The sequence below is a fragment of the Cyanistes caeruleus genome, unplaced genomic scaffold (genome assembly GCF_971803275.1).
Source record: "Cyanistes caeruleus unplaced genomic scaffold, bCyaCae1.hap1.1 HAP1_SUPER_30, whole genome shotgun sequence".
Classification (NCBI taxonomy): domain Eukaryota; kingdom Metazoa; phylum Chordata; class Aves; order Passeriformes; family Paridae; genus Cyanistes; species Cyanistes caeruleus.
This window is the reverse complement of record NW_028256295.1, coordinates 1,823,035-1,844,141: the sequence shown is the minus strand read 5'-3', so window position 1 is coordinate 1,844,141 and position 21,107 is coordinate 1,823,035. Positions and strand designations below refer to the sequence as shown.

The window sequence follows — 21,107 nt, the reverse complement described above, 5'->3', positions numbered from 1 at the left end:
GTTGCCTATAGGGTGTGAAACGAGTAAAGAAAAAGTAATTGTAATTGGCGCAAAAGGAGATCCATTTAAAGTCTCAGTAATCAAGGAGGTGGAAATCGAGTCAGAAAATAAGATATGTTTAGGAAATTTGTTGCTTGTAGAAGAAGCCGACTACAATCTATTGGGAAGAGATATGATCATAGCTTTAGGAATAAATATCATTGTGAAAAATTCAGAATTAGTAGTGAAGGTGTTGCATTTAACTTCAAAAGATGAAAAGGAAATTGACCCCCGAGTATGGCACTCAAAGGGGGAAGTGGGAAAATTAGATATTGCTCCCATCAAAATTGAAATTGAAAATCCAGAGAATCCGATAAGGATCCGACAATACCCCATCCCAGCCGAAGGGAGGAAGGGTTTGAAATTAATAATTGACGAGCTGCTTAAAGGAGGCACGCTCGAGCCCTGCATGTCCCCACATAACACCCCCATCCTGGCAGTAAAGAAAGCCGATGGGAACTTCCGATTGGTTCAGGACTTGAGAGCTGTAAATGCTAGAACCCGAACCAGGTTTCCGGTGGTAGCAAATCCTTACACTTTACTAAACAGACTCTCACCAGAGGATGTATAGTATAGTGTAATTGATTTAAAAGATGCTTTCTGGACATGTCCTCTGGATGAAGGGAGTAGGGATTTTTTCGCTTTCCAGTGGGAGGACCCAGATACCAATCGAAATCAGCAATTGCGGTGGACGGTCCTTCCACAAGGATTCGTTGAATCTCCGAACTTGTTCGGACAAGCCTTAGAGCAGCTACTCACTCAATTCACTCCAGAGGAAGGGACAAAACTATTACAATATGTAGACGATTTGCTAATCGCCGGGATCACGGAAGAGCAGGTGAAGAAATGTACCATTTCCCTGCTGAATTTTCTGGGACAAAAGGGGTTGAAAGTGTCTAAATCCAAGTTGCAATTCACCGAGCCCGAAGTAAAATATCTTGGACATTGGATATCACAAGGAAAAAAGAAATTAGATCCCGAGAGGGTGGTGGGAATCCTTGAACTTCCTGCCCCACAAACCAAGAGACAAATTAGGCAATTTTTAGGGCTCATGGGATATTGCAGACAGTGGATTGAGGGATACAGTGAAAAAGTGAAATTTCTGTATGAAAGGCTAAATACAGATCGATTAAAATGGACAGGACAAGACGAAATTAAATTTCAAGAACTAAAGAATGCCCTTGTCACTGCTCCAGTTCTAACATTACCAGACATCAGAAAAGAGTTTCAACTGTTTGTCGACATAAGTGGACAAACAGCACAGGGAGTTTTAACCCAGGAATGGGCAGAAAAGAAGAAACCCATAGGGTTTTTGTCCAAAATCCTAGATCCAGTCAGTCGGGGCTGGCCTACGTGTCTGCAAGCAATTGTGGCAGTAGCACTGTTGGTTGGGGAAGCCAAAAAGGTAACGTTTGGAGCTCCCCTGATAGTTTATACTCCACATGATGTAAGAAATATCTTACAACAAAAAGCAGAGAAATGGTTGACCGATTCAAGGCTTCTGAAATATGAAGCCATGTTAATCAGTTCGCCAGGATTAGAATTAAAGACAACCTCTGCACAAAACCCTGCGCAATTTTTGTACGGGGAACCAACGGGAAAGCTACTACATAATTGTATTGAAGCAGTGGAATTACAAACTAAAGTAAGACCCGATCTGGAGGATCAGGAATTGGAAGGAGGAGAAAAATGGTTTATCGATGGTTCCTCGAGAATGATGGAGGGAAAACGTAAATTGGGTTATGCCATCATAAATGGTATAACAGGACAGACTGTAGAATCGGGTCCCCTAAAAGCAAATTGGTCAGCACAGGCTTGTGAACTTTTTGCTCTCCTAAAAGCCCTCAAAGGCTTGAAGGGAAAAAGGGGAACCATCTATACCGATTCAAGATATGCACTTGAGATAGTGCATACCTTCGGGAAAATTTGGGAAGAAAGGGGTCTGATCAACACTAAAGGAAAAGGATTGGTACATGAGGAAATAATTAGACAAATTTTAGAAGCGGTCAGGGAGCCACTGGAGATATCTGTGGTTCATGTAAAAGGACATCAGACCGGACGACAATTCCATACAAGGGAAAACAATTTAGCGGATAAAGAGGCGAAAAGAGCGGCATTGTTGACCGTAAGTATTTCTGAGCTAGTCCCAAGGGAACCCCCAGAGGTTTCAGTGCTTCCTTCAGAAAAGGAGCAGGAAGACTTCAAAAAGGTAGGGGGACATTTCAAAGAGGGTAAATGGTGGTTACCCGACGGGAGGGAGTTGGTCCCGAAGGGGATAGCGAAAGGAATACTCAAAAGACTACATGCACAAACCCATTGGGGAACCAGGGCATTAGCTGAACAATTTTTAAAATTCTTCGGGTGTAAGGGAATCTTCGAGCTTGCAAAACAAGAGGTACAGGGATGTGTGATATGCCAAAAGGTAAACAGAGCGAATTTTCGGCAAACCAATTGGGGAGGTCGGCCAATGTCATACCGACCGTTTGAAAGAATCCAAGTGGATTTCACGGAATTACCGAAAATTGGCAGAAATAAATATTTGTTAGTTATAGTAGATAAATTGACACATTGGGTAAAGGCTTTTCCCAGAGCTAAGGCCACGGCTCAAACAGTGTCTAAAATTCTACTGGAGGAAATAATTCCTAGATATGGTATTATAGACCATATTGATTCGGATCAGGGTACACATTTCACCTCAAAAATTATCAAACAGTTGTCCGATGCGTTAGGGATCAGATGGCAATATCATACTCCTTGGCACCCTCAGAGCTTGGGGCAAGTGGAAAGAATGAATCAGACATTGAAGTCACAAATATCCAAATTGACAATTGAAACAAAAATGTCCTGGGTCAAATGTCTCCCCTTGGCATTGTTGAATATAAGAACCATGCCGAACTCAGAAACAGGGCTGTCCCCCTTTGAAATGTTGTATGGAATGCCGTACAAGCATGGTATGCCAGTTGAACATCTTCAAACAGAGGATGTTCAACTCCAACCTTATCTCATTTCTATAAATAAAAACTTACAGGAGTTAAGGAGAAGAGGATTGATTCCTCAAAGCAGCACGTTGGGATTTCCGATCCACCAAATTCAACCAGGGGACAAGGTACTGATCAAAGTGTGGAAAGAGCAACCCCTCAGTCCCCACTGGGAAGGACCATTCCTCGTCCTCCTGACTACAGACACCGCGGTTCGCACAGCTGAAAAGGGCTGGACACACTCTTCCCGAGTGAAGAAAGTTTCGGTTCGCGACTCCCCCGAGTGGAAAATTGTAACCCCTCCGGGAGAATTGAAAATCAGGCTTCAGCGGAACAACAAATGAGCAACGAAGACAGGATAAGTTGCACCAATTTTGAATGTTATTGTTTTCCTTTTGTACATTTTAAGTGTGCATATTGTAAACAAACGTGGGTGACTCATTGTTTGGGAGGGCAAAAACCGAGAGGGTTGTGTGCCGCGTGTTACAAAGAGGAATTAGAACAGACCAACCTTTTTCTAGCACTTGCTACCCGGGTGGGTATCTTGGAACTCGACTCTCCTGAGTGGTTCCGATTTTTTCAAAAAGGATTACGAGGCCATTTGGACTGTAAAGCGGAACCTCTAATAATAGAGTGCCGCCGAAACGTAAAGGTACCGTGCAGGAGCGGCACGATCAAGGCATCTCGGTGGGCAACCTTTAAAAGGAGGTTTGCCATCAGAACGTCAAGGGCCCCTGAAGACAGTCCTTGCTGCCGAGAAGATGGTTATCCCCGCCGTATGTTCTTGTACGGGCGGAGGGAATGGCAGAGGGATGCGATTGTGGGGAATCCTGACGATCCTGAACCTAGCCATGTGCTGGACCGAGAGAACGGGCCCCGAGGCGCCTCCGGGGACGACCTCTCTGGGGAAGTGTGAGCAGTGCCAAACTACCACGCGAACCGAGCCATGGATCGCCTGCCCTCAGGAATTGCACGCAGGAGAATGTTGGGCAAACGGTACCCAAATGGACCTGTGTAAGCTGGAAGGAAAAATTTGGTGCTCCATCCCGGGGATAGGTACTGGAAAAAGGCAACCCCATAACACAGGGGAAAAAGAGGTCCAAGCGACCCACCTACGAAATAAGAGAGATATAGGAGGGGTTTCCCCAATCTCGGTCTGCGGGCAGTGTAATAAAACTGTCTGGATTGGAGGAAAGAAACAGTCGACGTTCATTGCGTACCACAGAGTCAACCCCTTGTGTTACAATAAAGCAAACTTAAAATATTGTGCCATGGGGGGGAAATTGTACTGGGAAGGGAAGAACCTGAAACATGAAACAAAAGTGTCATTCAGTAATGAACCGATAGTTTTAGATTTACTGAAAAATGACGATGATAGAGTGTGTCTGCAGTTTGATCAGGTGATCTGTTTCGCAAAAGACGAGGATGGTTCAGACCCTGAAAATAAAATAAAACAATTAACTCTTGAACTAAAAAGGCAAGAAATAGAAAATAAGAAAAAAAGACTCGAACAAGAGAGGTTAAACTCTCTCAGTGAGCAATACGAACAACTAGAAAAACAATACGATAATTGGAAGCTACCTAGCCCTAATCAGAATCTATTCATAGATCTGATGCAGGAAATAGCTACCGAATTGGGATTGACTAATTGTTGGATATGTGGTGGCCTGAAATCAGCTGAAAGATGGCCATGGAAGGGAGAAGGATTAACCCCAGAACAATTACTTAAGTGGACAGGATTAAAATTATCCAAAACAACCCGGCGACCAGAGGGGTGGGTGATTGACAAAAGAATCATTGGAACTTTTTGTGTCAGTCGAGAAGGAAGGGAATTCACCGAGCTAGTTGGTTACACCCCGTGTGTAAAAACTCTCTCGGTAAATTCAGATAAAAAGACAAAAATTTGGCAGCCGGAATCACCCGAGGGCTATTGGAGCCAATCTCGGGAAAATAATTGCGAATGGATAGATCTAATTGGTTTATGTTGGAACAAACAGGATGGGGCGAATCCCTTCCATGCCTTTCTCGGACTGAGGGAATATTGGGAGGACCCGGCAAAACTTAACAGAGATTGGAAGGCACCGGATGGGATTTACTGGATATGCGGAAAGAAAGCATACAGTGAATTGCCCAGAAATTGGAAAGGGTCATGCACACTCGGAATAATTCGGCCTTTCTTCTTTACACTACCTAAAGATGAAAGCAGGTCTTTAGGTGCTCCCCTCTTTGAAACCCTAGCCCGACAAAAGAGGGAATTGAAACGGGAACTACCAATAGCCGGAGGTAACCACCAGTGGAAGGGGGAGGAATGGCCCGCCGAAAGGATCATACAATATTATGGACCGGCAACATGGGCAAATGATGGCAGTTGGGGATACAGGACCCCAATCTACCTCCTCAATCGGCTCATTAGGTTACAGGCTGTAGTAGAAGTTGTTTCAAACCACACTTCAGAAGCCCTGGAACTCCTAGCAAAACAACATTCTCAGATGAGAGCCTTTGTCTACCAAAACAGACTCGCTCTCGACTATTTGCTAGCTGAGGAGGGAGGAGTGTGTGGCAGATATAACGAGTCAGAGTGTTGCATGGAGATAGATGACTTCGGAGAAACTATAAAGAGTCTAGCCGCTGAAATAAAGAAAGTAGCCCATGTACCCGTCCAGAAGTGGAATTCGATTTTACAAGCCTCTTGGTGGGATCAAATTTTTGGGCAAGGGGCATGGTGGAAAAAGCTAGTATTCTTTATGGGATGTTCTATTGCCGGAGTCATCTTCCTACCCTGCCTGATTCCTTGTCTGATCAGACTGATACATTCTGTCGTTCAAGGAATGCAGATTGCCTCTCTCCCAATAGACCCAGAAAAGGCACAAGGAAACACTACCCTTCTTTCAAAAATCATGAAGTTAGAAGAAGAAAAAGAGAATAGAAATGCGGGTATTTATCTCCCTTCAGTTTGGGAGGCCCAGGGATAGTCTCCATCCTCCTCCAGTCTTGAGGGGCCTGGGAGTAGTCTCTGTCTCCCACCGATTTGGGGGGACTGGTGCAGGCTCCACCCCCCTCTGATTTTGAGGGACAACCTGGAGGAAAGGCACCAAAAGCTTGACAAAGGCTGAAGAGAACACTCTGATTACCCCTTTTGCCCAGAGGTTCCCTTAGCTGAAGTTGCTAACAAGGACAAGACTTCCAGGCCCGCAGTGGGTTTTGGGTTGTTTTATTTCCTGGGCCCTCAGTCCTGCGTGGGACACGGGAACTGGGTGCTGCAGAGGCTGCGCCAAGGCATCAGAAATGGCCACCCAACACCCAAGGGTGGTAGAAGATCTGCTCCAGCACTGGCCGGTCCATGGGGTGCTTGGACAAACAGCAGCGGATCAGATGTTGGCACTCTGGGGAGAGAAGGCAGAAAGCGGCGCTCACTTGCAGAAGGCTCCTGCCCAGCTGCTCCTGGCGCCTGCAGAAGCCGGGCCACGCTGCGTGTGCTGGGAGCTGCCCTTGGCGGGAGAGCGGCACGGCAGGACAAGCGTCCCCTCCTTCAGCCAAGCATGCCACACCCAGCCTGCCACGGGCCACCTGCTGCAGCCGGCCCTTGAGGGCACATGGACGTCCCACGCAGCTGCGGGAGGGCCGGGCTGGGCTGCGCGGTGCCACCTGCCAAAGCCTGTCTGCTTCAGGCCGCGTACCAACCTGGAGAGACCTCCTGCGGGAAGAAGAGCTGCCCCAACACGGTGTCACGCTCGTTCTCGAGGGGCAGGAACCCACACACCATCTCCAACAGCCAGCTGAACGCTGCACCCCGTGGCCCAGGAGGGAATGGGGCTGTGCAGTGCCTGGCACTGGGAGCAGGGCCCGCGCTCTGGGCTCACTGGCAAACTGTGTGAAGGCCCGCTCCTGGAGGAAGGTGCCACAACCGAAGTCCATCAGCTTCAGCTCGCCAGTGTCTGGGTTGACGAGGAGGTTCTCTGGCTTGATGTCCCGGTGCAGGACGCCACAAGCCGTGCAGTGCCATACGGCCTCTCTTAGGGATGGAGGCTGTCAGAGATAGTAGAGGCTCCTGGCACCATGGACGTTCTCTGACCGCCTGAGCTTCTTGCACAGACGGCGGGTCTTCTCTGCTGTGCCATCCTTGCAAGGCTTGAGGCTCTCCCAAGGATGGTCAATCTTGCTGGGAGCAGCCTCCTGAAGGGATGGCGGCTTCTGGAGAAGCTGGACGAGCCACAGCAGGGCAGGTGGCCTCACCTCATCAGCTTCTCCAGTTCTTTCCACAACGCCAGCCACATCCCAAAGTAGAGCGGCACAGATGTCCCATTGCGTGCCCAGTGCCGGATCATCACTTCCTGCAGCTCTTAGCTCTTCTGCCACTGCCATGCAGGGACTGCAGCTGCTGGAGCTCTCCAGAGGGCTTGCGGGAGCACCTGGCCGCCGGCGAGGGGTGGCCCGAGGCCTGGAGAACCTGGGAGCTGCAGGGGCTGCTCGGTTCCTCCATGGGCCTCTGGGCCTAACCCTGGGGCGCTTCCTCGTCTGCCGCCTCCGTGGTTGCCAGTGGCCACCGGCCCAGCAGACAGCCACAGCGGCCAGCAGCAGGACAAGGGCAGCCATCAGGACACCACCGTCTCCCATGGCTACGGCACGTCCCATGGCGACTGCACTGGCAGCTCTGGGGGCTGGCCCGGTTTATATAGGGCTGGCGTGGTGATGTCACAGTGCTGTGGCCAGGACAGCTGTGTGACATCACGTCCCTGCATCACACCAGAGCTTAACCCCTTTGTGACATCACGGCCCTGCATCACCCCAGCCCTCACCAGTTCCACGGGAGCCAGGAAGGGGCTCCCTGTGGGCACTCAAGCACCCTCTGGAGCAGAGGAGAAGGAAGATCCTTGTCTAAATAGGACACAGGGATGAGGAGGGGAACGGTGATGATGTCACCTCCTTGCTGGCAGAGCATGGGACATGGATTGTCCAATAGGGGATTGCAAAGTCCTTGAACAGGACAAGCCCTGCTCAGTAACATGGAAACCATCGGTGTGCTGTCCACTACATTCCCATGCTGAATCCGAACTTGGATTCAAATCTAATTCTGTGCCTCTTTCTGGGAATTAAATGGATCCTATCCCATTGAAAACCAGTACCTTTAATACTTTAGGTTTCTCTGACTTCAGGGAATTGAGGTGCAAATAAAATGAAAGGGTATGATGGAGTTTGTGTCCACCTAAAATTAACACTTTAATGAGAAATAAAATAAGGACAACGCCCATAAACCGTGCGCAGTATAGGGACAAACTGCAAAGACCAGGACTATGGGCAGACACAGAAATATACAGGATAGGTCTGAGGGCAGAGCCTGAGGGCATGGGTCCAACCACAAACTGGGCTTAGAAATATGCAAAATACTGCAACAAATAACAACCAGTCAGGTGAGAGAACCGGGAACATTCTAGAAACATAACCTTATAAGGGGTGAGTCGATTAACATATTAACTGCCATAATCCCTTTCTCTTTGCCACATCTTAAACAAATGCTTCCCAAGGCTTGAACTTAATGCCTCTTTTTTTTCTGGGTGAAATTCGGCTGGCTTGGATCCCCAGCGAGGCACATTCCCATATCACATTAGTCAGTTCTTCACCCAACACTCCCTGTCCCCGTTCATTTCACACCAGCACTTCTGCTCCAGAAGGATTCTCTGAGGGACACAATTAAAAGTCTCTCATGGAATGGGCGGATCCAGATTTAACAAGTGGGAAAGAGTTTAACCCCACTATCTGTTTAACTGGTCCCGAGGGTGGAGACTTGAAGGAAACTCATGACTGGATTCAGGTCATGGATCTGCAGATGCCAAGGAGATATTAAATTATCCTCCTTGGAATTAAAGCTGGGAATTTTTCTTTCTCTGGAGCAGTAAATTAGGATGTTGATGGGCCCCCCTTCTCTGCTCACTCTGACCCTCCTGCCCCAGCCTCGTGTGGTTCCATTCACGTTCCTCCTGTCAGGGACATTCTCCACACAGATCATGGCTCGGATTCCTTGGATCCTCAGCACTGTTTTCCTTGGATTCTAGCCAGGGCTTCCCTGGTTTTGGGGCAGGCTGGAGCGTGTGGAGCTTTCCGCAGCCACCGTTAGGGGTGTGTGTCTCCCTTTTCCCCAGCAATTTCCTTCTGTCTTCTCCTTCCTGACGTTTCTCCTCTCCACCTCTTCCAGCTCCATGCCATGTTGACAGGAGCTCAGAAAGAGCAGGAAAACAGAAACAAGTTCCACAGCGAATTCCTGGAAGAAAATCCATCAATGGCAGGGAGGCTGCTGTGGCTCCTTCCTGAAAATCGGGGCTGTTGGGAGCACGGCACAAGGTGTCCCAGGACTTAGAGCTGGACACTGAACCCTCCTGGATCTCCGTGGCACCCATCCCTGGTCAGGATGGTCTTGGATATCCTCCTGGATCTGCCCCAGGACGGTCCCTGCTCCCTGGGGCGGGATGGGACGGGTAGAGGACAAGGAATGAAGGTCAGGAGAAGAGTACAGAGATGCTTCTTGCCACTGCAGCAAGAAATTTGGTGCACTGAAAGCTCAGCTGGAGATGAAGGTGGCCAAAAATGTGAGGCACAATAAAAACTGACTTGTTAATACATTAAAAAAAGAAATTATAGAAATTACATCATCCCCTTCCAGGATGTGGATGGTCCCCTGACAAACATGGACACAGACACAGTGCAGGTTTTCTAATGCATTTATTGCCTCTGTCTTCAACACTCACCCCTCCCTTCCCAGAGGAAAACACGCATTGTACCAAGGGACACTGCAAAGTCCTTGAAGAGGGCAAGCCCTGCTCAGCAGAAACCAAACCACCCCAGACTGAATCACAGCATTCCCATCTTGAATCCAAACCCAGCACGTGCCAGCTCTTGGGAAGAGATGAACCCTATGACAGTCAAAACCAGAGCAGTGGGACAAGCATGAGCGCTCTTTGGAATATCCAGATTTATTTAGAATGGAGACTCTGCAGAAGTTGGTGAGCTGCTATGAGAAAACTCTTGCAGTCCTCGCCAGCCATTTCAGGAGAGCTCCCCAGAGACAGAGGAACTTCACCTCCCTTTGTCTCTGGGGGATCTTCTCTGGCACAGGGTAGTGATTGTTTGAAGTTGGTGCTGCTGCGGCGTCCTGGGAGCCGGGGCTTGACACAGGTGGCAGCAGCACTCTTCCTGATGTGCTGCCACTTGCTCCAGGAGAGGATTCATTGCAAGGGGCTGAGCTCCGGTTCTGATTTCCAGGCTTTTCCAGGCCATGTTCATCTTCAGGGATGAGCCAGGGCTGTGATCCCTGAATTGGGTGGGGCCGTGATGTCACAAAGGGGTTAAGCTCTGGTGTGATGCAGGGCCGTGATGTCACACAGCTGAGCTGGCCACAGCACTGTGACATCACCACGCCAGCCCTATATAAACCAGGCCAGCCCCCGCAGCTGCCAGTGCAGTCGCCATGGGACGTGCCGTAGCCATGGGTGACGGTGGCGTCCTGATGGCTGCCCTTGTCCTGCTGCTGGCCGCTGTGGCTGTCTGCTGGGCCGGTGGCCACTGGCAACCACAGAGGCGGCAGACAAGGAAGCGCCCCAGGGTTAGGCCCAGAGGCCCATGGAGGAACGGAGCAGCCCCTGAGGCTCCCAGGTTCTCCAGGCCTCAGGTGACCCCTCGCCGGTGGCCAGGTGCTCCCGCAAGCCCTCTGGAGAGCTCCAGCAGCTGCAGTCCCTGCATGGCAGTGGCCCAAGAGCTGCAGGAAGTGATGATCCGGCACTGGGCATGCAATGGGACATCTGTGCCGCTCTTCTTTGGGATGTGGCAGGTGTTGTGGAAAGAACTGGAGAAGCTGATGAGGTGAGGCCACCTGCCCTGCTGTGGCTCGCCCAGCTTCTCCAGAAGCCACCATCCCTTGTGGAGGCTGCTCCCAGCAAGATTGGCCATCCTTGGGAGAGCCTCAAGCCTTGCAAGGATGGCACAGCAGAGAAGACCTGCCGTCTGTGCAAGAAGCTCAGGCTGTCAGAGAACGTCCATGGTGCCAGGAGCCTCCGCTATCTCTGACAGCCTCCATCCCTCGGAGAGGCTCAGCCAGACCTGTCAGCCTGCAGAAGGTGCAGAGCCCAGGGACAGGTCTCCCAGCTTTCTTCGACCCTTGGACTTCAACAACATGGGCGTGACCCTGAGCACTGACATGGCCAGGGAAAGCCCGCAGGTCCAAGTGGGATCCCAGCCCGATCTAGGGGAGCCGTCTCAGGAGCAGGTGGAGGAGCAGCAAGTGTCCTGGAGCCAGCAGCTGCCAGACCGCAGCTCCCAGGTGACAGTGCTGGATGTGCCAGCTGGCAACAGCCCGTGCCTGGTAGAGGAGACAATTCCTGAGGGACCAGGGAGTTTCCTCTTTCTCCAGGAAGCTGCTCCCATAGAGCCACCAAATACCAACGAGGCTTCTGTACCGGCAGGTGAGACCTGAGGAGCTGACTGAGGCTGCCATGGGGCTCTGGAGGGGCATTCCCAGGCCAGGCCAGGGCTTCTGAGAGCAGCCTAGAAGCAGGTCAGAGCAAGGTGGCCGGTGCTGGCTGTGGCCACTGCACTGGCGGGCACTTGGGGGGTTCCTGGCAGCATCAGGCCCTGTGATGGTGGCATTGTCTCCTCCTCACAGCCCGACGGCACCTGTGTTCCACTGGAGATCGTGCTGATGGAGAAGGTGGGCTTTGGCTGCCGCAGAATTATCCAGCTCCTCAACTGGTTCGAGCTGCCTGACAGCTTCGTTCTGGTGATGGAGCGTCCAGAGCAATCTCGGGATCTCTTGCGCATCCAGCTGGAGCAAGAGTTCCTGAGCGAGGAGGAGGCACGCTGGCTTTTCTGGCAGGTGCTGGAGGCCGTGTGGCACTGCACCGCCTGCGGTGTCCTGCACTGGGACATCAAGACAGAGAACCTCCTCGTCAACCTGGAGACTGGCGACCTGAAGCTGATGGACTTCGGTTGCGGCACCTTCCTCCAGGAGCGGGCCTGCACACAGTTTGCCGGTGAGCCCAGAGCGCAGGCCCTGCTCCCATTGCCAGGCACTGCATGGCCCCATTCCCTCTTGGGCCGCGGGGTGCAGCATTCAGCCGGCTGCCGGCTGCCCTGTGGCACGGGGCAGGTGCTGTGCCCCAGGAGCCGGCTGCCGGCCCTGCCGACAGAAAGGGGCTGCAAAAGCCGGGCCCCGGCTCCTCGGCTTGGCAGGCCCACAAGGCCTTGGGCTGCTCCGCTGGCGTTGTCAGCCTTGCAGAATGGATTCTTGGCTTTGGCCCATTGTCAGGGGGAGGCGGGCAGGCCTTGGGGGGAAGTTGTGGCCATGGCTGCAGTCCCTGCCTCTGGCAGGAGGCTGGCACCAGGCTCTGGAAGGCAGCAGCCTGCGCCTGAGCAGCGCCGCCCGTCTCCCCTAGGAACACGCACGTACTGCCCACCCGAGTGGATCGGCCTGCGCTGCTACCACGGCGATGGAGCGACCATCTGGTCCCTGGGCGTGCTGCTGTTGGACATGGTGTGCGGGTTCCTGCCCTTCGAGAACGAGCGTGACACCGTGTTGGGGCAGCTCTTCTTCCCGCAGGAGGTCTCTCCAGGTTGGTACGCGGCCTGAAGAAGGCAGGCTTTGGCAGGTGGCACCGCACAGCCCAGCCCGGCCCTCCCGCAGCTGCGCGGGACGTCCATGTGCCCTCAAGGGCCGGCTGCAGCAGGTGGCCCGTGGCAGGCTGGGTGTGGCACGCTTGGCTGAAGGAGGGGACGCTTGTCCTGCCGTGCCGCTCTCCCGCCAAGGGCAGCTCCCAGCACACGCAGCGTGGCCCAGCTTCTGCAGGCGCCGGGAGCAGCTGGGCAGGAGCCTTCTGCAAGTGAGCGCCGCTTTCTGCCTTCTCTCCCCAGAGTGCCAACATCTGATCCGCTGGTGTTTGTCCAAGCACCCCATGGACCGGCCAGTGCTGGAGCAGATCTTCTACCACCCTTGGGTGTTGGGCAGGCATTTCTGATGCCTTGGCGCAGCCTCTGCAGCACCCAGTTCCCGTGTCCCACGCAGGACTGAGGGCCCAGGAAATAAAACAACCCAAAACCCACTGCGGGCTGGGGAGTCTGGTCCTTGTTAGCAACTTCAGCTAAGGGAACCTCTTGGCAAAAGGGGTAATCAGAGTGTTCTCTTCAGCCTTTGTCAAGCTTTTGGTGCCTTTCCTCCAGGTTGTCCCTCAAAATCAGAGGGGGGTGGAGCCTGCACCAGTCCCCCCAAATCGGTGGGAGACAGAGACTTCTCCCAGGCCCCTCAAAAGTGGAGGAGGATGGAGATGATCCCCGGGCCCCCAAACTTTAGGGAGATAAATACCTGGCAACCCAAAATAAGAGATGGATGGAGCTCAGAGCAGCCCCCAAGTCAGAGGGGGAAGGGGAGACTGCCAGCCCCCCCAAAGAGGAGGGGAATTGTGCCTGTGCCAGCCCCACAAATTGCAAGGGGACAGAGAACACCCCTGGCCTGGCAAAGGACAAAGAGCAGCCGGGGGCTGCCAGGATGGTGACAACACTGGCAACCCCCAAATCAGAGGGGGACAAAGAGCCCGCACAGGCTTCCCAGAAGCAGAAAGGGGGCAGCAAATATCCCCTGTCCCCCTAAATTGGAGGGGCACAGACACAAAAGGCCCCACAAAAAGAGCATGAGGAACCAAGAGCACTGCTGGCCCCACAGAGATAAGGTGGAGGGAGAAACTCCCCATCTGTCTTTGTTTTGGAAGACAGGTGTCTGCTATGGAGGGCAGGGGCCTCCCCTGCTATGAAAATGTAGACCCCCTCCCTCTGAATTATTATAATTCTGAAATCAAGGGGCTTTCAGGCAGAGATCTGGGGATAGGAATAACTGTTCTTTATTAGAATTTATAACCAGGCAAACAAACAACAATAACTACAGCATTAGCAAGAAAACAGAACCAGGGGGCCCATGACAGGTTTCTTGGCTGAGACGGGATGGAGGAGAGGCTTTGTTTCACAAACCCCCTCAGGCGGGCAGTCCCGGTGCTCCTGCAGGGCTCTGAGGAACACTCAGCTGGAACAGCAGGGATGAGCTGAGATCCTGGGCCGGTGGCTGAGGTGGATCAGCAGCTCCGCGGCGGTGCCTGGCACTGCCACACGTCCCGGCAGGACAGGGGCTGCGAGGCCACCAACAAAGAGGGGAGAAGGAGAAGCAGCAGCAGCTCTGTGTGAGTGATGGTGAAATTCTCTTGTGCCCACCGCAACATCTCTGCACCCAAAGTGTCCTTCTCCGAAGCTGAAGAAAGCCCCCCAAACTATCCCCGCTCTCCTCTTTTCCTGCCCCCCTTCCCTCCCTGGGCCCGGCCAAACTCTTTGCCTTTTGTCAAGCACCCACCAAGTACCCACAGTTAGGCTGTCCCCACAACTAATGGGTAAAAATTCCACAGGCAATCCAGATTTAAAAAAAAAAAAGACACCTAGCCCCCAACACCTGCCCCTGGCAATGACCTGAGATGGGCTTAAATATAACAAAAGGGCCATGGCCAGACCCTCACGTTCTTTGATCCCACATCATGTCATTGCCATAGGCAGGAAAAGGTACAGGTGTCTCCCCAGCATGGATCACAGGGAACATGGATCACCAGGTCTCTGCCAAACTTGAATTTTCCAAGGGGGGATGAAGCTGGAGCTGTGGAGAAAGCTTTTCCTGCACTTGGGGCACTTGCTGGGCTTCCCTTACTGGTGCCTCCGTTGGTGTTGGGTCAAGCTAGATCTCCAGGTGAAGCTCTTCCCACACAGGGGACACTCGTAGGGTGTCTCCCCAGTGTGGAGGCGTTTGTGGGTGTTGAGGCTGGAGCTGTGGCTGAAGCTCTTCCCACATTCCCCACACTTGTAGGGCCTCTCCCCAGTGTGAATGCGCCGGTGGGTGATGAGGTGGGAGTTGTGCTTGAAGCCCTTCCTGCAGTCATGGCAGCGGAAGGGCCTCTCATCCGTGTGAATCCGCTGGTGCTCGAGGAGAGTGGAGCTGGTCTGAAACCTCTTCCCACACTCAGGACACTCATAGGGCCTCTCCCCAGTGTGGATCATCTGGTGGATGGTCAGATGGGACCTCCGGCTGAAGGTCATCCCACATTTCTCACACTCATAGGGCTGTTCCCCGGTGTGGATCCTCTGGTGGCAGATCAGGCTGGAGTTCCGGCTGAAGCTCTTGCCACATTCCCCACACTCATAGGGCCTCTCCCCAGTGTGGATGCGCCGGTGGGTGATGAGGGTGTAGTTGTGCTTGAAGCCCTCCCCACAGACAGGGCAGCGGAAGGGCCTCTCATCTCTGTGAATCCGCTGGTGCCTGAGGAGAGTGGAGCTCCTCTGAAACCTCTTCCCACACTCGGGACACTCGTAGGGCCTCTCCCCAGTGTGGATGCGTTGGTGGATGATGAGTTGGGAGCTCCAGCTGAAGCCCTTCCCACATTCCTCACACTGATAGGGCCATTCCCCAGTGTGGATCATCTGGTGACAGATCAGGCTGTTGCTCTGGCTGAAGCTCTTCCCACACTCCAAGCACTTGTAGGGCTTCTCCCCATCCTGAAGCTGCTCATGGACCACCAGCTCAGAGCCCTGACTGGATCTCCGGCCGCCTTCCCGGCACAGGGTGGGTCTTTCCTCCTCAGAGCACCCTGGGATGGGTTTGGAGCCCCTCCTCCTGCGGGACCTCTGGGGATTTTCCTCCCCATTGGATTCCTGTGCCGTGGAGCTGCTCAAAACGGCCTCTTCCATGAGCTTCTCCTGTGGGGATTTGTCCTCCCTGGTCTCCATCCTCAGCTCCTTGTCTGGGGGAGGAAGGACAAGGAGAGGATGGGATTTGCCTCCGTGCCAGAGGGAAGGGGAAGGAGATCCCCCCAGTGCGTCCCCGGCAGGACGGCGTCGGCAGCGGGGTTGTCCTGCAGCCGGGGGCCAGGCTGGGCTGGGAGATGGAGCAGGAGAGAGGGGGAAAGGGGCACTGACTTCCTCCTCACCTGCCTGGGTGTCCTGGGAGATCTTCCTCTTCCTTGCAGCCTTCTCATCCATCCAGCCAAGGTTTGGGATGGGGAAATCCTGGTTCAGGAGAGAACAATGAATGAGCACGTTGAATTTGAAGGTCCCTCTGTCCAAGTCCCTCTCTAGAAGTCCCTGGGTATCTGGGGGGTCTTGGTTTGAAAGGAAAGGTGTTTGCTATGAAAGGCAGAAACCACCATTGAAATTGATAAAAATGTAAGCAACAACCCTCTCCAAATTATTATAATCTTGAAATCAAAGTGCTCTCAGATAAAGATATAGGAATTGAAATAATAGTTCTTTACTAAAGGGAGAAAAATGAAAATGCAGCAGTACAAAAGAAAAAAAACTAAAAAACAGCACTCTGAGAGAGTCAGAATACAACCTGATACCCTGTTGGTCAGGGTGCTGGTAGCAGTCTGATTAAATGGTGGTTCCAGTCCTCCTGGAGTGACTGATGTGGTTCTGTTGAAGCAATGATCCCATAGAAGATTGTAGCTTACCTCAGAAGTTCCCGTGCTGTAGATGGGTCTGTTCTCTCCTCTGGGAATCCAGTGGAGAAAGACTGCCTGTGGTGTTTAGATTCCCAGATTATATCCAGTCAGGAATGCTTGGCTCCTCACCCTGGGTGGAGCATCTCACAATGGGATGATGTCATTTTATCATTCCTGCAGTGAGACTCAATGGCCCATTAACAGAAGATATCCCCCTGGAGGAAGGATGGATGATGGAAGAGATAAAGAACACTGCCCCACCTGGTTTTAACAGCTGGCCCATTAACAGAAGATATCCCCCAGTTATGAGGGATGGGTGATGAAAGAGATAAAGAAAACTGCCCTAGCAGGTTTTAACAGATGGTGATAGAAAACATACTTTTGGTTACATCTTGCATTGCAACTGAAGATATGGGATCCTTAAAAACCTCCCAAACACCAAGGTTCAGCCCTGAAAATGTCTCCCAGGAGTTCCCCATCTCTGGTCTCTCCCCTTTGGTGTTCCTGGGTTCCTCCCTGTCGCAGCTGCTGGGGTTCATGCTTGTACTGTGGGTCCCCTGTCTACTCGGTCCCTGACCTCTTCAGGCTGCTGGGAGTGCCAGGAATCTGAAAAGTTTCCCCCCTTTCCATCTCCCCACTTAGGAATGCTGAAAATTTTGAGGATCCTGGGGTCCCTGCTCCCCTTAGTCTCTTCTTGGGGGTGCAGGTGGTCCATGGAGACCCCCCTCCCTCTCTCCAGGTTTTGAGGGTCCCGTGAATTGTGGTGCTCCCCTTCTCTGGGCTCCCCACTTTGAGGTCCTGGGGGACACAGGGCTCTGCTCCTCCAGGCTGCCTCTGCCAGCAGCCGCCACTGGGAACCCCAAATGTCCTCCCAAGGGCCATTTTCTGCTCAGCTTTGGAGTTCTTCATTCTCCAATCATCACCCCCAAAAACCCAACCCAGGAACCCCCCAGGATATCTGGGCCGAGCTCCCCCTCCCTGGTAACCTGTGGGAGAGGGGATGATGATCCCACAGTTGGGGGACTGTGAATTCATGGAGTGCTGGACTGGGATATACTGGGAGTGACTGAGATCCTACTGGAATAACGAGCACCTGACAGGGATTACTGGGAGTATCTGGAAATGGCTATGGACATGCTGAGGGCAACTGGAATATACTGGGAGAGTCTGTAACTATACTGGGGATGAATGGTAACACACTGGGAACAAATAGAAACCATGCTGGGGACAACTGGGACCTCATGCTGGGGACAACTGGGACCCCATGCTGGGGAAAACTGGGAGGAACTGGGAGTGACTGGGTCTTCACTGGAGGCAGCTGGGAATGACTGCAACCTTGCTGGGAGGGGCTGGGATCATCTGGAGAGGGACTGGGACTCTACTGGGGGCAACTGCGTGCAATTGGGATCACACTGGGAGGAATGGGGAGCAACTGGAGACATGCTGAGGGCAACTGGCATCCTACTGGGATCACAGTGGGAGCAGCTGGGCCATGCTGGGCAAGACTGGGACCATACTGGCAGCAACTGGGACTGCACTCAAGGTGACTGGGAGTGGCTGGGAGCGATTTGGATCAGGCTGGAAGCACCTGAGGAGTGACTTAGAACAACTAGGATATACTGGGAGAGACTGAAACCACAGTGCAGGTAAATGGGAACAACTGGAACCACACTGGATAATCCTGGGAGCAGCTGTGCCCATGCTGGGATCATACTGGGATCCTACTGGAACTAGTTGGGATCATACTGGGAGTGATTGGAAAGGTGCCGACTGTGACTGGAACCATGCTGGAGGTGTCTGGGAGCAACTGGGCCCATCCTGGGAGTGACAGGGAGTCACTCTGGCCATGACTGGAATCATACTGGGAGGGCCTGGGCGTGACTGGAACCATACTGGGGGTGGCTGGGTGCACCAGCTCATACTGGGGGTGACTGAGATTGTAGTGGGAGTGACTGGGATCATTCTGGAAGTGTTTTTCTGTAGATTTTCTGTCTTTCTGTTCTCTATTTCTTCTCCTTCTACTCCTATGTATCTGGAACATTTTTGGATAGATAACATCTTAAGGGTTAACACTTTTTAGGCTAAATGAGCGATGTTTGCAAAGTTAATGCTATGGTAGGAGTTTTATGTTCAGTTGGATGTTGTATTAAACCCTTTGCCAAAATTCCTTGATTGTCTATATTTTACCAGTAAAATTTTGTGTCATTTTGACTTCTTAGCTCAGTTGGTCAGAGCATGGTGCCAGCATCACCTTTGTTGTGGGTTGTGGGTTCAATCTCTGTGTGGGCCATTCATTTAAGAGCTGGACTTGATCCTTGTGGGTCCCTTCCTACCAAGAATATTCTTTGTATCTGTCCATGTTGAGAAGATCTGGTTGGTGTTTCTCCTGTGCACCAAACTCAATCACAAGAACCTTTGGTTACCACCAGCATTGAAGTGTTCTGGGGTGTTACAGCCCTGCAGGCTCACAGTGGCCTCTTGTTTCCATAAGGCCCCAGAGTGTCCCACTGGTCCCTTGGTTCCATGGGCCCAAGAGTGCCACAACGATCCCCTTGGTTCCACAACTTCCCATGGTGTCACACTGGCCCCTTGGTTCCATAATGATCTGGAGTGTCACACAGGTTTATGGCATTTGTCCTTGCTGCCCCTCACATCCCACTGCCCCACAAAGAGCCCCGAGCCACCCGTGAGGGACAGGCCCTGCTGGGCCAGGCCTGGGCTCAGGGCTTGGCCTTTCTGCTTCCTCCAACCCAGCCAGGGCTTGCTCAGCATTGCAGATCTCTGCTCAGAGCCTTTGGCTCCCGGCAATCCTGGCCTCCAGGATCTGCTCTCACCAGTCCCTGGGGAGCCTTTGGCAGTCCCTGCCCTCAGTGGGGCTGATTGAAGCTCCAAGGGACTTGGAGTTTTGCTTCTGACTCCTTGAGCAGCTTCTTCAGCCTGAAGGAGGGACATAGGAGGATCAGGGAAAGGAGAAAGAACCACAAGGTCAAGCACTCCCTGAATTCACAGGCCCCCACCTGTGGGATCATCACCCCCCATCCCAGAAGTGCCCGGGGAGGGGGAGCTCAGCCCAGATATTCTGGGGTGTCCCTGGATTGGGTTTTTTTTTGGGGGGATGTTTGAAGAATGAAGAACTCCAAAGCTGAGTGGAAATGGGGGAACTTTTTGGATTCCTGGCACTCCCAGGAGCCTGAAGAGGTCAGGGACTGAGTAGACAGGGGACCCCCAGTACAAGCATGAACCCCAGCAGCTGGGACAGGGAGGAACCCCTGAACATCAAAGGAGGGAGACCAGAGATGGGGAACACCTGGGTGGCATTTTCAGGGCTAAGTCCTGGTGTTTGGGAGGTTTTTATGGAGCCCATATCTTGGGTTGCAATGCAAGTTGTAACCAAAAGTATGTATTCTATCACCATCTGTTAAAACCAGGTAGAGCAGTTTTCTTTATCTCTTTCATCACCCATCCCTCTTAACTGGGGGATATCTTCTGTTAATGGGCCAGCTGTTAAAACCAGGTGGGGCAGTGTTCTTTATCTCTTCCACCACCCATCCTTCTTCCAGGGGGATATCTTCTGTTAATGGGCCATTGAGTCTCAGTGCAGGAATGATAAAATGACATCATCCCATTGTGAGATGCTCCAGCCAGGGGGAGGAGCCAAGCATTCCTGACTGGATATAATCATGGAATCAGAACACCAGAAGCAGTCTTTGTCCAGTGGATTCCCAGAGGAGAGACCATACCCATCTGCAGGACCAGAACTTTTGAGGTTAGCTACAATCTTCTATGGGATCATTGCTTCAACAGAACCACATCTGTTTCTCCAGGAGGACTGCAGCCACCATTTAATCAGACTGCTACCAGCACCCTGACCAACGGGGTGTAAGGTCCTGACTCTGATGGTGCGTTGCTTTTTGTTCGTTTTGTTGGGGTTTTTTTGTACTGCTGCATTTTCATTTTCTTTTCTTTAGTAAAGAACTTATATTCCTTTTCCCATATTGTTACCTGAGAGCACTTTGGTTTCAAGATTATAATAATTCGGAGGGGATGGGATACTTATATTTTTTATCCATTTCAGTGGTGATTTCTGCCTTCCTTAGCAAACTTATTTCAAACTAAGTCACGTCAGAGGCCCAGGTGACTTCTAGAGATGGGCTTGGGAAGAGGGACCATCAAACTCAATGTGCTCATTCCTTGTTTTCTCTCAAAGCAGGATTTCCCAATCCCAAACCTTGGCCAGATGGAGAAGTAGGCTGTGAGGAAGAGGAAGATCTCCCAGGACACCGAGGCAGGTGAGGAGGAAGTCAGTGCCCCTTTCCCCCTCTCTCCTGCTCCATCTCCCAGCCCAGCCTGGCCCCCGGCTGCAGGACAACCCCGCTGCCGACGCCGTCCTGCCGGGGACGCACTGGGGGGATCTCCTTCCCCTTCCCTCTGGCACGGAGGCAAATCCCATCCTCTCCTTGTCCTTCCTCCCCCAGACAAGGAGCTGAGGATGGAGACCAGGGAGGACAAATCCCTGCAGCAGAACCTCGTGGAAGAGGCCGTTTTGAGCAGCTCCATGGCTCAGGAATCCAACGGGGAGGAAAAT

At 52.3% G+C, this 21,107-nt stretch overlaps 1 protein-coding gene across 1 annotated transcript in view; it reads left to right on the top strand.

The window, feature by feature from the left end:
* LOC147645273 (uncharacterized) overlaps positions 1-21,107 on the top strand; it is a 268,783-nt gene that overhangs the window by 199,497 nt on the left and 48,179 nt on the right. The window lies entirely within an intron of this gene.